The sequence below is a fragment of the Patagioenas fasciata genome, chromosome 32 (genome assembly GCF_037038585.1).
Source record: "Patagioenas fasciata isolate bPatFas1 chromosome 32, bPatFas1.hap1, whole genome shotgun sequence".
NCBI classification, from domain to species: Eukaryota; Metazoa; Chordata; class Aves; order Columbiformes; family Columbidae; genus Patagioenas; species Patagioenas fasciata.
In genome coordinates this window covers 1,007,122-1,027,155 of record NC_092551.1, presented here as the reverse complement: position 1 = coordinate 1,027,155, position 20,034 = coordinate 1,007,122, and the positions used below count along the sequence as shown (strand labels likewise).

General features: G+C 50.3%; 1 pseudogene; it reads left to right on the top strand.

Moving 5' to 3' along the window:
- The window catches only part of LOC136110807 (dynein axonemal heavy chain 9-like), a 141,041-nt pseudogene that overhangs the window by 74,291 nt on the left and 46,716 nt on the right, over positions 1-20,034 (top strand).

The window sequence follows — 20,034 nt, the reverse complement described above, 5'->3', positions numbered from 1 at the left end:
CTGCAGTGCTGCTGCTCTATTCCCAGCCTTCGTGGTCTTCTTAACATTCATTATTTACTCCCCTTGAGACTCTGTATCCTCTCTCTCCTTGATTTTACCAACATTTTGTTCTGTCATTCAATGTCATTCTGTGCTTGTTCTCCCCTCAGTCTCACTAACGCCATGACCCAGCGTTTAATGCATCTTGATTGCCCTGATATACTTTGAGCCACAAAAAAATATTTATAAGGATTTCCTAGGCATATTCAGGTGGTTTTCTCTGCATTGTATAACTCATGCCGCCTTTTGCCTTTGAGTAGCTACTCTACATTTTTCTTATCCCTTATGATTCTCGGTGGGAATGAAGCTCGTGCGTAGGTCTGCAATCATTTTCAGTAGTGATAACTGATAACCCTTTTTTCACTTTAAAGCAAACTAGAACCGTATTGTGATATAGTAATATTTACGTATAGGCACATAGAGTTTTGCATGTTTGAGAGGAAAGCATTAATTAGAGTAATTTTTACTGTGTTGCTGGAGAAAACCGTTAGAGCAGGTGTCAAGTTCAGTGTTCATCACCATCTTCCTGTCACCCTCCCAGGCCTGTTTTCATCAATCATGCGAGAGCTGGCCAACATCACGCATGACGGTCCCAAGTGGATGGTACTAGATGGAGATATTGATCCAATGTGGATTGAGTCTCTTAATACTGTGATGGATGATAATAAGGTAATGAATATAAGTTAAAGAAGGAGATATTCTTTGACTGCATGGCATGGTTCAGCCTAAAAATGCAGATGCTGAAATAACACCTCCTAGAATAATGCGGTTGTGTTTCTTCAGATACACCAAACAATATCACATATAGAAAATGGTGCATGAGGGGAAATAGCTCAAATCATGGTTTCATTGTAATTTCCCTTCCTGGAACTGGGCTCATGGATAATCACAGATGTCCTGATTGTAGCTCCAGGCCCTTCAAAAATAGGGTGGGGTCATAATTCCACACCTTTTTCCGCCGCTCGAAGGGAGCGCTGTTCCTTTGAGTCATGGAAGACAGTTCTACTACCTGCTGGAAATCAGCTGCATTCCCTCAAGGAACTGTGCTGGCAGCAACCAAGCTTTTTAGTGCAAAGTGCTGAATGCTTTTCATTCCTGTTCCTGGGGAAGATGTCATTCTGTCTGTCTGTCTGCCCAATGCAGGTGCTGACCCTGGCGAGCAATGAGAGAATCCCTCTGAACCCAACGATGCGGTTGGTGTTTGAGATCAGCCACCTGCGCACAGCCACCCCAGCAACCGTGTCCCGAGCGGGTGAGTCCTGGCCTGAGCTCCGCACTGGGATTTGCCGTGAACCCAGGAGGATCTAGTGCCATTAACCAGTCTTCTGTTGGCCAACTTGACTCCTGTTGCAAGTACCCAACCTGAGATCACAGCGGCCGTGGGTGGACAGGGCAGGTTTCTGACAGACAAACTGAGGATCCTGACCCCAAATGCACATGTGGAGCTGTCATCATCCTGGAGATTTACCCAGAGCACTCTGACTGTTGGTGGGTGATCATGGCTTCAGCGTTGCTGAGTGCTCCTGTTGTGCAAAGCCCTTTGGATGGACTTTATGAGGAGAAGGACAGTATCTGTCTCAAAGAGTTCTTGATCTTCTGAAGAAGTGCATGAAGTATGGGAGAAGGGAATGGAGGTGTCCCCTAGTTTTACACATGGGGAAATGGGGCCCAGAGCAATGAAACTGCTCAGACAAGACAATGTTCTGAATTTAGGGCAAGGTCATGAAAAGCGCCGTGGTTTCAAGGGTGAAGTTTCTTCACTGTTCATGTTTCTACTCTGCAGTGGGGCAGGAAAAGGGGGCAGGTAATGGGACGTCCCGTCATATTTGATAGGGTTTTAGTTGTGTGAAAGTACCTGGTAAACTCTGCTGGAAGAAAGGAACAGTTTCTGCTATGTCTTTACTATATGTTCTCTCTTACCCTGGGCCTAAAGGGATCCTGTGCATCAACCCGTCGGATCTGGGCTGGAATCCTCCAGTGAGCAGCTGGATCGACAGGCGAGAGATCCAGTCCGAAAGAGCCAACCTGACCATTTTGTTTGATAAGTACCTGCCCATTTGCCTGGACACCCTCAGAACAAGGTACCATCTGATGAGTGATTGTGTCACCCGTGGTGAGGGCATGGGGACACCTGCCACTGTCCAGCCCAGCTGTGCTGCGCTGGGTTGTGCTGCACATGATCCTCCTTGCCCCTGGAAGCCCTGAGCATCATTGGCTTAAGCTCAGAGAACCAGCAGGGCGAGGTGGGCAAAGTGACGCTCCTGCCTGTATCGTGTTGGTCAGATCTGGTTTTCATCTGATTTTGATTTGATTTTTATTGTATTTCCTGTATCAACTCTCTATCTCTTGGAAAATAATTCCGGCAGATCCCAAAGAGAAAGCTTTTCAGCCTCCTGATGTGTCAGGCTAGACCTGAGCCCACTCCACAAGTTATTTTTCATTAAGAACTTGGGTATTTGGAAGGGTCCTAGTGCTTCTTGGCTTGATTTGGCTTTAAAGCAGTGTCCACAGGGAAGTCATGTGGTTCTTGCTTATCATCATGTGAAACCATTCTCTTTCTCATACTGTGGTGAGGACTGGCCAAAGTAGAGTCCCAGAAAACTTAAGGGAGCATCTCCCATCCTCTACTTGCTTCCTATAGTTGCACTTTCCTTTAAAAACAAAAGAAAAATCAGTGAGCATGGGAGATGTCAGCCAAAAGGGGGATGTGTCAGAAGGGTCTGGAATCAGGACTTAAACATTGTGCTAGGGAACTTCTCTCTGTGGGACCAAGTTGGTTTTGACTGTTGGTAGCAAAGTCAATCGGACGTTTCCCATTCTGTTTGCTGAACATTGTCTCAGAGCGTGAAATCCACGGGATTAGCTGCAGGCAACCCTGAGCTGAGTGTTTTGGTAGCTTGCTTAATTCAGAAATCGTAGAACCAACCTTTCAAATAGCTATAATTACTTTATGGAGGACTTCAGTGCAGCTACAATATTAGTTTGGAATTCTGTAAGTGTAGCTTAAATGAATGTAAAATGGCAAGATGAAAGGGTTTATTTTATTACTCCTCTATTTGACCGCTTTTGAACTCATCGTGCTCGCAGGAAATCATTGCCTTTAGCAAGTCTTCCATTCTGCTTCTTTCAAGAAGATCAAAGTTTTAAAATGCTTGAAACTTCTGATTATTGTTATTACTTGTATATGTGCCGGTGCCAGCGGGTCTGAGTGTGAGAATGGGTGTTCTCTTTATTGTACCTGGGAATAGGACACGTACCGCTGAGAAGCAGAATGCCAGTATTCTGAAAGAGCATTTCTAGTCTTCCTGGGTTGTGATGGACGTATTGCTTTCTAATTTCCATCCCTTAGATTTAAGAAGATTATTCCCATTCCTGAACAGAGTATGGTTCAGATGTTGTGCTACCTCCTTGAATGTCTCCTGGCAGAGGAGAACACACCTCCTGACTGTGCCAAGGAGCTTTATGAACTTTACTTTGTCTTTGCTGCCGTCTGGGCCTTTGGTGGATCAATGTTTCGAGATCAGGTAAGACGGAAGATGCCTCTTCAGCATCTTTCACACAGTTTGTTTGTGTGGTTTTGTGTTGTTTTGATTTCTTCATACTTTCTGAAACATAGTGCTATGCCAGTAATGCTGTTTTCCTGGGGCTCTCATATAGGTGATAATAAACTAGAAACACAACAATTCCTTTTACGAAAGGCCTCGTTATCCAGGGTGTAACACCACCGGAGAACAGCTGAGGGGTCAGTGGTAAAGGTGGAGGGATGTTGGCTTATGCAGATGCATTTCACTGGGGAGAAACATAAGGTTAACTTATAGAAGCCTGTGGATGTGCATAATGTGATCAAATTAAGACTGATTTATCAGATGGATGTATCAGTGGAGCAGTCTTTCAGCCTTCTGACTGCACAGGTAGACGTGCTACATAGCACAAACCAGCCGGTGTTTTGTCACCAGGGCAGAGCAGAGCCGGAGGAACAACCTCCCTTGACCTGCTGGTCATACTTTTCCTAACGCACCCCAGGTGCCATTGACTTCCGTGGCCACAGGGGCACACCTACTCTTGGGTGGTTGCATCCCCTAGTCAGAGGACGCCTTATCCTCAGATCTAAAGTGTGTAGTCCTGACGTCTGGGTCTGCCCACACTGCACTGCTGTCAAGGGCTTGGAGATCCACGTCTGATCTCCGCTGGGCTTGTGTCAAACTCTGTGTTGTCTGGACTATGCGGGAGGTCTCTCCACGAATGTAACACCAGACACCCCTCCCCAGCTCGGGTGGAGGCACTGCCGTTCTTGATGGCTGCTCAAGTGCTCCCAGGGGTCTCTTTGTGTGTTTTCATGTACCTTAACGCCAGACCTAGAGTGTCTGCTGGTCTCTTCAGATTTGCTCCATGCCAAGGATCAGATGCTTCAGGAAGTGCTGAACAACACAGCTCAAGCTCAGCTGGGTGCTCACTTGGTGCCATCACACCTTGTGACCATTGAATGACCTGTGCGAGACCAGCTTCCTTGGTCCTTGTGGAGCCTCCATTTCCCATGTGCCAGCTGGGAAATACTCAGCCTTAGTGTTGCCAGTCTAGGATGACTTAAAGAAACAAAACAAAACACAATAAAGCCTGGGAAGCACTACTTGTCTTTGCTTCAGCAGTACAAGCGCAAGTATGCTGGTGTGCGGTGCTGTGGCAGCTGGCCGCTGTGTTCCCCGTGCCGCACAGTCAGTCTCGGGTGCATCGGGCCGGGCTCCTGCCTGCGGTAGTGGCTCTGGGTGGGCTGCAGGAGCAGCTGCAGGCACAGCGACCCTCCGGGAGGCTCCGCCGGGAGCCTGGCTGTGCGTTACTGCCCGCGGTGCTCTGTAAATGTCAGAGCTGAGAGTGCGAGGGTACAGCAGTCCGAGCAATGGGGAGCCTGATGAAAAATGATCCAATATAAAATCTGTTTATTGCTTTCCACCGAAGGTGCCCTTCGCGCTGACCTTTCGCGGCCGAAATGTCAGGAGAAACAGTCTGGGAGGCTTCCCACTACTCGGTGCTTGTTGGTGGGTAGCGGGGCCCCTGTATAAAAACAGATGATAGATCTGCCATTTCCTGGCTCTGAAATTAGCGGTAATCCATATGGGGTTTTTATTAAGGAAGTGGTTTGAATTCCACACCGTTCTGGCAATAGAGCTGGGGCTGGAGTGGCTCCATTTAACCGCGGGGTCAGGGAGGGCGGGCAGCGCGGCACAGCGCGCTTGCAGGCGGTCTGGCTGTGCGGGGTAAGGGCACCCTTGTGGGAAAGCTTTTAGCAGCCACGCACGTCCCGCTCCACTGCGGGCGACTCTGCTGCCGCTGCTGAGGAGTTATAACAACAGGAGAACGGAGAATTACAGGGATTCTGCCTCTCTGAATAGCATGAGTCTGCAAAATCGTGGATACTGTTAATGTGTTTTTCAAATCCACTGGTCTTTTGAGGGACTGTGGCTCAGGAGGCTTTATGGAGGACACTTGGTTCAGTTCAGCAACAAACCCAGGTTTCCTTATGGAGGCCGAGCAGCCTATGGACAATGTGTTGGTGACCCCACATTGTATGGCTATGGGGAGGAGAGACCCGCAGACACCCCAGGAACAAACTGTGCTGTTAAAACGGGCTAAATGATGCGTCCGGTATTTCACAAACATCTTTCTCACAGCAATTTTCCTCTCCTCCTCCCCTCCACCTCTCTCCAGTTCCCATTGTCCACATGGGAAGGTGTTTGGGCAGAATGGCTGGCCCAATGTCATACAGGAGACCTAGGGCAGAGGAGGGGACTAAGCACATTTTGTGAGTCCTGACCCAGCATCTAAAGCAAAACTGTCACCCCAGTTGAAAAAATTCAGATGCTCCAAAATCTCCATGTGTAGAAAGATACAATGGGGAAAAGCAAGGAAACGGGTGCTTTGAGGGGAATGTGGCAGCGCAGAATCACGGCGGGGTCAAAGGGGCAGACCCTCGCTGCTGCTTTGGTGCGCTGGTGTCTGCAGTCCTGCTTGTCTGAAACGTTGTGGCTTGAAAAGAAGCCAGAAGACAACAACTCACTCTGAATAGAGTGGTGTGATTGATGAGGAAAGGCTTTGGTATGCGTGCTGTGACTGACCATGAGCACAGATGTAGACGGATGTTGTGTCCTTGTCTGTTGGAAGAAGTAGGCACCAAGAATCAATCAAGTGGTCTGTTTAGTCATAGGCACGTATTTCTCTTTTTCAAATTGATCCATCTATCTAGTCTCAGACATACCAAGAGTGATCAACACAGAGGATGAATTATTTAGATGAATAAATAGGACTGATGAGCAGAAATGAAGAAAATGAAAAATTAGGCTTAATAGCAGGAAAAATGATAAGAACTTTATGCTGTGGAATATATTTTAAGGACTAATCCCGCTCTGGTGGACTGGGATAGATAACATTCTCCATTACTAATTAATTGATCCAGATTAGTGTATTTTCTCCACTTTTTGTCTTATAGCTTGTGGACTACAGAGTGGAGTTCAGCAGGTGGTGGGTGGCAGAATTCAAGACTATCAAGTTTCCCTCTCAGGGCACAGTCTTTGACTTCTACACTGATCCAGAAACGAAGAAGTTTGAACCTTGGTCTAAACTTATTCCTCAGTTTGAATTTGATCCAGAAATGCCCTTACAGGTATGTGAACCTTGCACGTGTTTTGTCTGGGAAGAGCACATGCATTTTAGTGACTGTATGCAGGCATTTCAATTGAAGTCTCATTCGAGGTCAAGCACTTCATAATAAGAATGGCATTCCGTCCTGGTTTTGTTAAAAACAAGTTTCTCTTTTAGTGAATTTGCCTGTCAGGTAAAACCTTCATATCAGCTGCGTTTTCCTGGAGAACCAGATCCATGTTTTGGTAAACATAGCAATGGAATGTGAGGTTATTGATAAGGACAGATTCGCATCTCGCGAGAGGGGCAATGAGAAACAGGTGACCAAGAAACTGACAAACAGAGTATAACATCCCATTCACGTGAATACTTCATATAAAAGTGGGAGATCACGAGGATCTCGTCCATTTTGCTTATGGCCGAGATTAGGAGAGGACCTTGCTGGTCGTCCCTGCGAACTGAGGCCTCATGACAGACTGAATCCAGCTCCGGTTGGCTGCAGAGTCCAGTCCAGGACTTCAGGTGCCAGCTCTGCAGTTGCTGGGGCTTTCAAGATTGGTTTTGTATATTTTGTATTATTTTCTCTATTCTTATTAGTAGCATTAGTAAAACATCTTTAATTTTTCCAATTCTCTTCTATCTATCCTTCTTTCCCTCCCAATCACCTGTCCTGAGTGGGAATGGGGGAGAGAGAGGGGCTGAAGGTGGGGGAGAGGGGGCTAACAACACATCTGCCATGGTTGTATTGTCACCCCACAATCAAAACCCTTGACACATTCTTTATGAAGTACAACTCAATTACCCATCTTTCTTTACTGTACTTTGACTGTGAAGACTCATCCTCCATCCATCTTCCAGAGCTGAGTGATGTACATGAGGCGCAGGCTCAGAGACACCTATGAGCCAGGGCTGGTGTGCCCAGGGTGCGGGATGGAGGTGCGTTTGGCCTGCAGAGAGAAGCAGGATGTGGGACAACGTAGTGACAAAGTCCCTGAGACACCATCTCGTCATTCTGCGTGGCTGAAAATAGGGTTGTTTATATGATTTGGACGAAAAATGAGAGTTGCTGCAGGTAGTGAATTGCGTTTGCCAGCTATGCCTTTCTTTCCTTTTAGAGGTGCCACAGTGAGCAGATGACTTGTAAAAATTGTTACCATTTTAGCAAAATGTGTGTTTGCGGGGAGATCCAGATGTTGCTCTCAGCATCCCACTGTCATTGTTTCGTCTGTACAGATAGTTTGACTTGAATGGTTGGTAGCAGTGTATTGTTCCCTTCCTAGCGCCATCTAGAAACTCAGGTCAGCGCACTCATTCCTGGCTCTCCCAGTTTGATGTCTCCTCAGAACATGGCAGTGGGGTGGTGCCACAGATGGGTACACTTACCTGCTCGTTTTGCCCCTCTCAGGCTTGCCTGGTGCCCACCACCGAGACGGTCCGTGTGCGGTACTTCATGGACAGGCTCCTGGAGCGCCGGCGCCCCGTGATGCTGGTGGGCAACGCCGGCACGGGGAAGTCTGTGCTGGTGGGGGACAAGCTCTGCTCACTGGATACAGACGCCTATGTGGTGAAGAAGGTCCCGTTTAACTACTACGCCACCTCTGCCATGCTGCAAGGTAAGACAATGGCTGAGATGTGGGACTTCTGCCTGGCAGGTCACCAAATTCCTGGGGTGTCCGTCGGGGTTTGGAGCTGGGTGTGCACTGTGGGCACTGCACTGGCACCCACTGACTCTTAAATCCCACTGTGAAACTCACTGGTCCGCAGACTCCTGGTTTTATGGAAAATGGCATTTCCCAACATGAGGGATTGAATTCTGAACACCACGACTCTGGTTCAGGGCTGTGCAAAGCACACACTTAAATCTGCTGCTGTTCTCTACAGCACACAGCTCGTACTTGACTTGAGGTGTGTCTTTAATACGCTTGAATTTAAGCCCGTGCTGAATAGAATGGGTTGCTTGGCTGGGATCTAAGCTGTCCTCAGAGTGCAATGATGGGAATTGCATCCCAGTTGTCGGTGAGGACAGTGCTAATGGGGATGTGCAGGTGCTGCTGGTTCCTGGGCTGTCCCCCGCATCCTGATGCAGCCCCGTGTGCTCCCACGGAGCGGGTGCCACATCCCACCGCCCCAGGGGACACGGCTGCTGACCCTGGGAGGCTCTGACCTGGGGAAGCCCATGAGAATATCTTTGATGAGGATTTTGGCACATCAGTGAAAGATGAAGTTTGAGACCAGGATAAGGTCAGTTCTGCTGTGTAGTCTTTTCACAGATGAAGAGAAAGAGGGAATTGTTGAAAAGTGACTCATTTTGGAATGGTATTTTCACTTTCAGTTGACCTAAAGAGAGAGGATAATTTTCTACATGTATTTATTAATCAGGAATGAAACAACCTTGCTTGTTTTGAGTTGAACAACAGCTGTGGGTCACTGTAAACCAAAATAACTTCCTTTATGGAGTTTGGTCTGACCCAAGTGTCCTGAAATCCCTTTACTCCCTCTACAGGACCAGCACCAGTGAGACCAAGGTTTTAACCTTCACCATGTGGGTTTTTCCTGGCCAGGTGGCCCTGGGGCGAACACGCTCACGGCCATGAGCATCACAGCCCCTGTCTGTGCTCTGCTGGGCTCCCGACACTGCGGATGTTTTAAGGAAGGTGTCAGAGTTTAAAGTTGCCCTGTGGGACTGATCCACTCGCAGAGGTGACAGCACAGGCTCAGCCCACGCTGTGTCACCTGGGGCTGTGTCGTGGAGTCACGGCAGCTTTCTGGGGCAGGTCTGAAGGGTTTTGGGTCTTGCTAGTGTGTGATGGCTGCAGTCTCCCTCCTCCCTCCCAGGTGCCCCTTTGCTTTTTTCCCTGTGTTGGGGTCTCTGCAAAATGCCCTTGAGCTGCTAAATGGGCTGACCTGTCTGTCTGTCTGTCTGTCTGTCTGTCTGTCTGTCTGTCCAGCTGCCTGGGTGGGGGACAAAGATGCTGAGGGACCTAGAGATTCTTTCTTATGGGGAGAGACTGAGAGCTCTGGGGCTGTTGAGCTGGAGAAGAGAAGCTGAGAGGGATCTGATCAATGGGATCAATATCTCAGGGTGGGTGTCAGAGGATGGACCAGAGTCTGTTCAGTGGTGCCCAGCACCAGGGTGAGGGGCAGCGGGCACAGACTGAAACACAGGAGGCTCCATCTGAACATGAGCAGAAACTTGTTTGCTGGGAGGTGCCAGAGCCTGGCCCAGGCTGCCCAGAGCGGGTGTGGAGTCTCCTTCTCTGAGACATTGAAACCCGCCTGGACCCACCTGTGTGATCTGCTCTGTGACCCTGCGTGAGCAGGGCTTGGACTGGGGATCTGCAGAGGTCCCTTCAGCCCAACCAGCCTGGGATCCTGTGATTCTGTGAATGTGCAGCCGTTTGTCTCCAGCTGGATGGGCGAGTGTGTGCAGGTGTTATTTGTACAGGCAGACCTGGCACCGTGTCCCTGGTCATGAGCTGTGGGCTGAGTCAGTGATTTTCTTCCCCTGCACAGAGGAGCAAGTTGTCTTGTGTGTGGATGAAGATGTGGTGGTGAGATTTGCATTGAGAAGCATGATTTATACTGCTTGGCCTGGATCCCTGCTGCTCATTTTTTAGAGTTAATTTGTCCCTTTTTGTGTAGTTTGTCACTTGGCTGCTTTATTCTTTTCCCCAGCAGGCACATCTTTAAATTTGTAAAACATGGGCACAAAGTAATTTTGGATTTTTTCTTACTTAAAAAAGATCCTAACCTGAGTTCCAGTAGTTCCTTAGACAAGGTGCCTGTTGCTGCAGAGATGTATAAGATGCAGCCCTTAGGGGAAGCAGAGTTGTTGTTCAACCCATCCCTGCATCCTGTGGCTTCCAGAAGCGCCGTGTGCACAGGGGTTAAAAGGAGCCCAACACTCTCTCTGCCTGAACCTGGGGCCAGTTTGGGGATTTTCTGTAGTTTATTGTGACTAAATACCACATTCTGTGGCATTTGCCCTGGGCCTCGCTCTGCTTCGTGCCCTCTTGGGCCTCTGCCCCTCCATCAGATGTAGCCCTGACTTCTGTCATTCAGAGAAATTGCAATAAATCTTGTGGTTTTTTTTGTTTGGGTTCTTTTTTTCCCTCTCCCTTGCTCACCAACCAGAAGGTACGAGGTGTCCAGACTGTTTCTTTGAGGTGCTGGTTTGAGTATGTGTCAGGATCTCACACAGACACACCGCCCCTTATTATTATTGTGAGATACGGCTTTGAATTAAAATACCACTTCCACGAACATGTCACTTGATCCCCAGTAATTGCATTTCAGTGTGATGAATCTCTTGCGTACTTGTTTAACCTCAAAAAGGGCTGATTTTATATGTTAATTAGGGACTAATTAAATTTAAATTAAATGCTTATTTGAAACACTTAATTTAACTTGCTACCAGAAATTTCAAATATTGTGGTTTTATTGAACGGGGAGAGAGGCTCCGCTGAGGAAAGATTCATCATTTTTCGTAGCACAATCCATTCCTTTGTGCAGCAACTGCCTGTGACAAGAAATCAGCTGCGTTTTGAGTGGTGAGCAAGGCAAGCTGTCTGCAGTGCACCCAAGCAGGAAAACCCAGCGTTTTGAAAGGTCTGTGATCTGAAACAAACCAACGGAATATAAATCTTCCTTAACAACTTTTGCACGTGATAATAAATGGCTTAAAAAAACTCCCAGTCCCGTTTACATTTGCCAGTCTTCCCTAATTACAAAGAATTGCTACTTACCGTGTGCTGCTTTATAGCACCTTATAGGTCTGTTGCCAACCCAAAACTGCTAATGAAACAAATTCTTCGAGTAAGCACAGGGCAGAAAACCCACCCGGGGTCTGGGCAGAGGAGCGTTGCTTCCGTTTGCTTTTCCACTTACTGAGACAGTAAAGGTTGCCTGGGCTGCAATCAGAGGAATCAATAACCTATAGAACATGATGTGCAGCGACGTGGGGTGATTTTTATTAAATATCAGCCCAGGATTATAAATATTCCCCACGTTTTATGAGCTAGAGCAACATATGACCCCAGCCTTCTGCTAAAACAAATTAAAGTCTTCCAAGGCTTTGAAATGCGAAACTGTTCTCTCCGTGCTTTCCTTTGCGTGTGCGTGACCCTACTTGAAACTAGGTGGTAATTTGACAGCTCGTGTTGGAATTAAGTCTTGTCACATTATCTGGAGGGTTGGGTAACGCTGGTGAGAAGATCAGGGAACTTATGATTATTTGATGCATTTAAATAAAAGTGTCATGTTGGTTGTTCTGAAGATGTCCAGGAATTTGGCCCTGAGATCGCCTATTTTTGTCTAACAGGGTAAAAGATGCATATATTCACAAAACCAGCAGCTTTGCTCGTGGGCTTCTGTGCCCACAGCATCCATCTCCCTTTCTCCATCGCAGCGCCCAGTGCCTGCTGCCCTGGCCACGCTGCAGTTGCCGCATCGCCGGGGCAGGCAGCAGGGGATGCTCACTGCTCTGGCACAGCCACCTCTGCAAGCAAGATTTCGTTTAAAAAATTATGCAGAAGAGATTCAAAAGGCTTTATCTTGCATGAAAAGCTCTTGTTTGCTCTGAGGTAGACATGTTTTGTAGCAGACGAAGTTTGTTGTATTTTTGTTTGGAAGGAAGAGTTGAGAGCTTTCTGATTTAAGTCAAACCAAAGTGCTGACCAAGGGTCCCTGCAGGGCTCCCAGCTGCACTGTAGAATCATAGAATCAGTTTGGTTGGAAGAGACCTTCAGGATCATCGAGTCCAACCGTAACCCAGCTCTAGCACTCTAGTCCCTGAGAACCTCATCTCCACGTCTGTCCAACCCTCCAGGGCTGGTGACTCCAGCACTGCCCTGGGCAGCCTGTTCCAATGCCCCACAGCCCTTTGGGGAAGAAATTGTTCCCCAGATCCAGCCTCAGCCTCCCCTGGTGCAACTTGAGACCATTTCCTCTGCTCCTGGCGCTTGTTCCTGGGGAGCAGAGCCCGACCTCCCCAGGCTCCAAGCTCCTTTCAGGCAGTTCAGAGATCAGAAGGTCTCCCCTCAGCTCCTGTTCTCCAGCTGAACCCCCAGGCCCCTCAGCTGCTCCTCATACAGCTGCAGCTGGGGGACATCTCAGCTCCTTGAGGGGCCGCTGTAGCTACACACAGCACAGCATTGAGCTGGGCTGAGAAATCATTTTTATTTTGCAGCAGTTGCTCTCCCAGTAGATGAGCTTTGCACCTCTGCCTCCCTACAGGTCTGCTTGAGAAACCTCTGGAGAAAAAGGCTGGTAGGAATTATGGCCCTCCAGGTACCAAGAAGCTCGTGTACTTCATTGATGATCTCAACATGCCCGAGGTGGACGCTTACGGGACAGTGCAGCCCCATACGCTGATCCGGCAGCACCTGGACTACGGCCACTGGTAGGAGCCTGCTTGGGCTTGGTTGTCGGAGACCTTTTTGTTCAGCTCCAGTGCTGGGGAGTGGGTTTGAGAGAATCTCAAAGCGTGGGTCCCTCTTCCCATTGCATACTGCTGGGCTAGAGCTGGTTGGGAGGCTCTGGGTGAACTGAGAGTTGAGCACCCTCAGGGCTTCCCCTGTCCCCAGCAAACAAATTCACTTAGAATCACAAAACGTCCTGAGCTGGAAGGGACCCGCAAGGATCATCGAGTCCAGCTCCTGTCCCTGCACAGGACAACCCCACAGTTCACACCGTGTGTCCGAGGACGTTGTCCATCGCTTCTTTAATACCGCTTGATTGCTTACTCATAGCTGGGTTGAGAGGAGCTTTGCTCTGCTCTTGCTGTGGCTTGTGACTGTGGTCCCAGTGCAAAGCCTGCGAGGGGAGCGCGATGCTCGGCCTTGCTGCCCCGCGACGCTGAGAGCAGAGGCGGCTGTGGATTTGGCCTCAGCTGGGGTGAACCCCCCTGCTGTGAGCACCTAACATTGTCTTCTGTCAGGCAGCAGCAAACAACCATTATCTAGGCAGAGGTGATTTGAAGGAAAAGCAGTGACTGTTTTGGAAGGAGATTGGTGTGTTTTACACTTTAGCCAGCAGCTCTGTGTGGGACATGAATATTTGCATCTCTCCACAGGGAATACAGGGCAGGGACGCATTGCAATTTCCACTCTCCTCAGCTGTGTGCATGCCTGAGCTCTGCCAAAAGCTTCCGAGGAACAGAGACAGTGGAGCGGAGGCAGAAATCTTGGGCTGTGGGTGTCAGGGAAGTCAGGCAGATAGAGGGTGAGGGAGCTGCGAGGGAGCGTTGGAGGCACAAGGGGCTGCAGCGAGGAGTAGGGGGATGCAGTGAGGCGCAGAGGGATGCAACGAGGTGTGGGGGATGGAGTGAGGCATAGGGGGATGCAGCGAGGTGCGGTGGGATGCAGCAACGTACAGGGGATGCAGCGAGGTGCGGTGGGATGCAGCAACGTACAGGGGATGCAGCAACGTACAGGGGATGCAGCGAGGTGCGGGGGGATGCAGCAACGTACAGGGGATGCAGCGAGGTGCGGGGGGATGCAGCAACGTACAGGGGATGCAGCGAGGTGCGGGCGGATGCAGCAACGTACAGGGGATGCAGCGAGGTGCGGGCGGATGCAGCAACGTACAGGGGATGCAGCGAGGTGCGGGGGGATGCAGCAACGTACAGGGGATGCGGCGAGGTGCGGGCGGATGCAGCAACGTACAGGGGATGCGGCGAGGTGCGGGGGGATGCAGCAACGTACAGGGGATGCGGCGAGGTGCGGTGGGATGCAGCAACGTACAGGGGATGCGGCGAGGTGCGGTGGGATGCAGCAACGTACAGGGGATGCGGCGAGGTGCGGGGGGATGCAGCAACGTACAGGGGATGCGGCGAGGTGCGGGGGGATGCAGCAACGTACAGGGGATGCAGCGAGGTGCGGGCGGATGCAGCAACGTACAGGGGATGCAGCGAGGTGCGGGCGGATGCAGCAACGTACAGGGGATGCAGCGAGGTGCGGGCGGATGCAGCAACGTACAGGGGATGCAGCGAGGTGCGGGCGGATGCAGCAACGTACAGGGGATGCAGCGAGGTGCGGGGGGATGCAGCAACGTACAGGGGATGCAGCGAGGTGCGGGGGGATGCAGCAACGTACAGGGGATGCAGCGAGGTGCGGGCGGATGCAGCAACGTACAGGGGATGCAGCGAGGTGCGGGCGGATGCAGCAACGTACAGGGGATGCAGCGAGGTGCGGGGGGATGCAGCAACGTACAGGGGATGCAGCGAGGTGCGGTGGGATGCAGCAACGTACAGGGGATGCAGCGAGGTGCGGGGGGATGCAGCAACGTACAGGGGATGCAGCGAGGTGCGGGCGGATGCAGCAACGTACAGGGGATGCAGCGAGGTGCGGGGGGATGCAGCAACGTACAGGGGATGCAGCGAGGTGCGGTGGGATGCAGCAACGTACAGGGGATGCAGCGAGGTGCGGGGGGATGCAGCAACGTACAGGGGATGCAGCGAGGTGCGGGCGGATGCAGCAACGTACAGGGGATGCAGCGAGGTGCGGGCGGATGCAGCAACGTACAGGGGATGCAGCGAGGTGCGGGGGGATGCAGCAACGTACAGGGGATGCAGCGAGGTGCGGGCGGATGCAGCAACGTACAGGGGATGCAGCGAGGTGCGGGGGGATGCAGCAACGTACAGGGGATGCAGCGAGGTGCGGGCGGATGCAGCAACGTACAGGGGATGCAGCGAGGTGCGGGCGGATGCAGCAACGTACAGGGGATGCAGCGAGGTGCGGGCGGATGCAGCAACGTACAGGGGATGCAGCGAGGTGCGGGGGGATGCAGCAACGTACAGGGGATGCAGCGAGGTGCGGGCGGATGCAGCAACGTACAGGGGATGCAGCGAGGTGCGGGCGGATGCAGCAACGTACAGGGGATGCAGCGAGGTGCGGGCGGATGCAGCATGCCATGGGTCCCCTCCCAGACACATCGAGGCCTTCTGCCCATGTGCTCAGCAGTGCCCACTGGGCACTGTATTGCATGCAGGAAGTTATCATCTCACCAATATAATAGGCTCAGGTAGGATCTCTCAGCAAAGCATATTTTATTAACGATTTTGCAAGGTCGGGTGTTCCACCTAAAGGTAGGCACACAAAACAGGGCAAAAAGCCACTGCTTATATCCACCCCTAATCCCAACTGCAAATTCCCTCCCCAGTTCCCCGTTGGTTGGGTACGGCAGGGTTTACAGACTACCTGACACTTCCTAGCTGCCAAGGCTCAGTTTACCTGTCTCACGACTCCATTCTAATAACCCTTCCCATTATTTCTTTATTTTCATTGAAGGTGTGTTTTCTTGACTGTCTGAATTTTAACCACTGGAATGGTTTTCAATTCCTCCACACCCGCTCTGGGCAGCCTGGGCCAGGCTCTGGCACCTCCCAGCAAACAAGTTTCTGCTCATGTTCAGATGGAGCCTCCTGTGTTTCAGTCTGTGCCCGCCGCCCCTCACCCTGGCGTTGGGCACCACTGAACAGAGTCTGGTCCATCCTCTGACAGCCACCCTGAGATATTGATCCATTGATCAGATCCCTCTCAGCTTCTCTTCTCCAGCTCAACAGCCCCAGCTCTCTCAGTTTCTTGTCACAAGAAAGGTGCTCCAGATCCCTTAGCATCTTTGTAGCCACCGCTGGACTCTCTCCAGTAATTCCTTGTCCTTCTTAAACCAGGGAGCCCAGGACTCCCTGTCCTCCCCCGGCAGCAGCAGCCTGCTGACCCTTGTCATGTCCCACCTGGCGCTATGGTTGGGGGAAGTGTGACTGAGATTTGTCAGTCCCCTGGGTTGGAAAAAAGTACATACAATCCTGAAGGTCCACAAACAAAAGAACTTTATTTTTTGTAGCTTGGTCCAATTGGCAAATGACTCAGTGGCAGAAGGATTTATGTTACTTAAGCTCAATCGATAAACAGTTTAGCAGCGAAAAGATTCACATGAAAGAGTTTTGTGGCACAAGTGGGGCTCTAAACCTTATGTTACTGTATTACTCACAAAAAGGAAGGCAAAGAAATAGGAATATAGGAAGGAAAGAGAGAGGAAGAAAAGAAGGGGAAAGGAAGGGGGAAGGAAATGGGAAGGGAAGGAAAAGGAAAGGGAAAGGAAAGGTCTCACCACCCTTAGGGCTCCGTGGTGTGTTTGAGGGGTTTGTAGTCTCAGGTCCAGTTCCTATGCAGGAATGCTTGGGTCTGTAGTCAGGGTTCAGCACCCTGTGGTGTGTGGTTCGGTTCCCGTGGTCAGCCCGGTGGGTGGAAGGGTCCCCAGGGTGGCACCCTGCCCGTGCTGGCACAGGTTTTATAGGGTTTATAGCCCTCGGGATCACCTGGGCTTTTGTGCAGGCGTCACTGGGGGTGATTGTGGAAGATGGGGGAGGCCCGGAGGGTCTCTCAGCCTGGGCCTTGACACCGTGTCGGGCCTGTCAGCGCACAGGCTGCGTGTCCTTCAACACAGCACTGCCTGTGTCACCCAGCCTTTGTCTGTGGCTGTCACCTCGGCCTTGACATGTAAATCACCATTCACCTGCTCACGATGGCCCGTCTCCCATGACTGGGTGTTGCAGGGCTGGGTTTGCCACAGTGTTTGAGAGTCACCCTTGTAGTCTCTCACACCCTGTCCCGGGTTGGGATCAAACCAGAGACACTCCTGCTGTTTTCTGCCATTTCCATGCAAGTGAAGAGTATGGCCCAGGGGCTTTGCTCAGTGCTTATTACTGATAGAAATATTAGCTACAGGTTGTTGAAGCTGAAGGATTTCCACCAGGAGCAGGACTCGCGTGTGCCAGGCCGTGTACAGATAGGCCGGCAACCTGGGCCTGGGCCTCATCTTGGCAAGACGCAGAATTTGACCCCCTGAAGACAAGCGGCCTCTGGCAGCCCAGGGACACGTACTGAGAGAGGCAGTGGCCGTGGTCACTGTGCTGCTGCTTGTGTTTTGCCCGAAGGTACGACCGGACCAAGCTGTCGCTGAAGGAGATCACGAACGTGCAGTGTGTGTCGTGCGTGAACCCGACGGCGGGGAGCTTCACCATCAACCCTCGGCTGCAGGTAAAGCCCTGCACAACGGCAGGTGCATCGCTGGGTTTATTTTGGGGTGGATCATTTAAACGTGAGGTTAGAGGACAACCACTGGCAGATCCTGCTGTTGTTTTATCAGTACAAATGGCACGAATCTGTCGAGTGACTGTGATTCCTAATAGTGAAGCACCGAACTGGGTCCCTTATTCCCTTGTTTGTTTTTCCTCGCATTCTGCAGCTCCGTCAGAGGAGGAAGTCAAAAGTTGCCAGCCAGCTTAACACCTACTTTCAGGACAACCTTCTGGTCCATACAGGCAGATTTTGCCTTCATTTAGCTCGTATTTAGCTCTGAAGCATGGTGCATTAACGCCGCCTGCTTTCCAGAATTGTCTGCTGCAGCTGTCAGTAAAAAGAGGTGTGGGGGAGAAACCCAAACGAAGAAAACAGACAAAACTAAAAAAAGACCCAAGCCACACCAAAACACAACAACAACAAAAACCCCAACAAACCCCAAACCAAGCAACCAAACAAAACCAACAAAACAAAGAACACCAAAACCAACCAACCAACCAAATCCCCCCAAAAACCTAACCGAACAAAAAAACCCCAAGCCAAACAAAAAGCAGTTCAAGCGCTGCTGATAACAGAAGATTTGGGAAGAGATCTTAAACATTAGACTTTGATTTTTGGGAGCTGCCAACCGATGGAGGGACTGGGTAGCAGTGAGCAAAATTCATTTCATCATGGAGAAACCTAATGACCAGAGTCAGCTTGGACCCTGGCTCCTCTTCAGCAAGGTGTGGAGTTAAAATGAAGTGTCCCACGGGCAACTTTGCAAGTTCCAAATTAGTAAAGAGGTCCTCTGGGAGATGGCACCTTCCAGGGGCTGCTCTTAATAGAGACAGTGACTGGGCTTTGTCAGAGGTCGGTGGGACCTTCAGAGCCCTTTGGCTCTTCAATGGACTGCACTTCCAGTGTAGCATTGGTGAGATGCAGTTGAAAATCCCTGGTTTAGTGAGCAGAGTGATGTCACTTCCCACCTGAGCTCTGCTGGCAAACTGGGAGAGGGAAATAACCTTGTTCAGGTGGACTGCAAATCAGAGAATCATAGAACAACCCAGGTTGGAAGGGACCTCAAAAGATCATCTGGTCCAGCATTTCATGGGAAAGGGAGCCTAGATGAGATTATCACAGCAAATCCCCAAGGGCATTTTGCTTGAAAGGTGTTTTTCTACCTCTCTGACCTTTCCATGCCTTCCTTTCTCTCCCTCAGCGTCACTTCTGTGTCTTCGCGCTGTCCATCCCTGGGCAGGATGCCTTGTCCAGGATCTATAGCACCATTTGAACGCAGCACCTGACAAGTGGAAATTTCTCGGGGGCTGTGCAAAAATCAGCTCAGCAGCTGATTGCCCTTGCCCTGGGACTGCACCAGAAAGTAGCCGCTACATTCCTTCCAACAGCCATCAAGTTCCACTACATTTTCAACTTGAGAGACTTCTCCAATATCTTCCAAGTAAGTGCAGTTGCTGTCCTGTGGGACTTGGAGCTTGTCCCGATGCTACAAGAGGCTGCGGAGCTGTGTTCCTCTAGCTCTGGTGGGCAGAATGCAGTCTCCTACCTAAAAATGACACAGCACGTGTGTGCCCTGAGTAAAGTGGGTGACCTTAGGCCATTCCTTAATTCCTTGTTAGTTTTGGATGGATTCCAGAACCATTGCCCATGGCTTTGAGAAGCTTAGTTACTTTCCAGCCTCTTGTGGTCAGCGGGGAGGGATGAGTAGTTCCAGATGGATGTGCAGGTTTGGGTGGGTTGAAACGCCCTCTGGCTGTAGAAGGGACCAGCTGAAGGGAGCTTTGGGCTTCTGACTTCAGCACTTAAATGACTGATGGTGAGTGCGATGGAGCTGCGCTCATCTTTGGGAGCCTCAGTTCCACACGTGTAAATGTGGGGATTAATGGCACTGTTCCACCACACAGGCAAATTATTTTATTGTACTGAAGCAGGTGGTGGATAGTTAGTGGGTTACTGGCCCTGAAGTTAGATCCAGCTTAGCTTGTTGGCCTGTACTGGCATGTCCTCTTAGCTTCTTGATGGTCAGATGCTCAGTATGTGCATGAAGGGTGGCATTTAAAAAGGTGATAATTGAATCAAACCCAGCTTTGACTTAATTGCTAAAACTGAATTTCCACCAGAGCCAGTTCTGTACCAAGGGGAAGTTGTTCAGATTTAGAAATATTTTCTTCCAACAACGGAGAGACTTTTTTTTCCCCTGAAATCTCATACTTTGAAGCAGTAGATATTACTGCTCAAAGAGCCTTTCAGAGTTTAAGGCTGATTAGTAAAATTTGAGAAG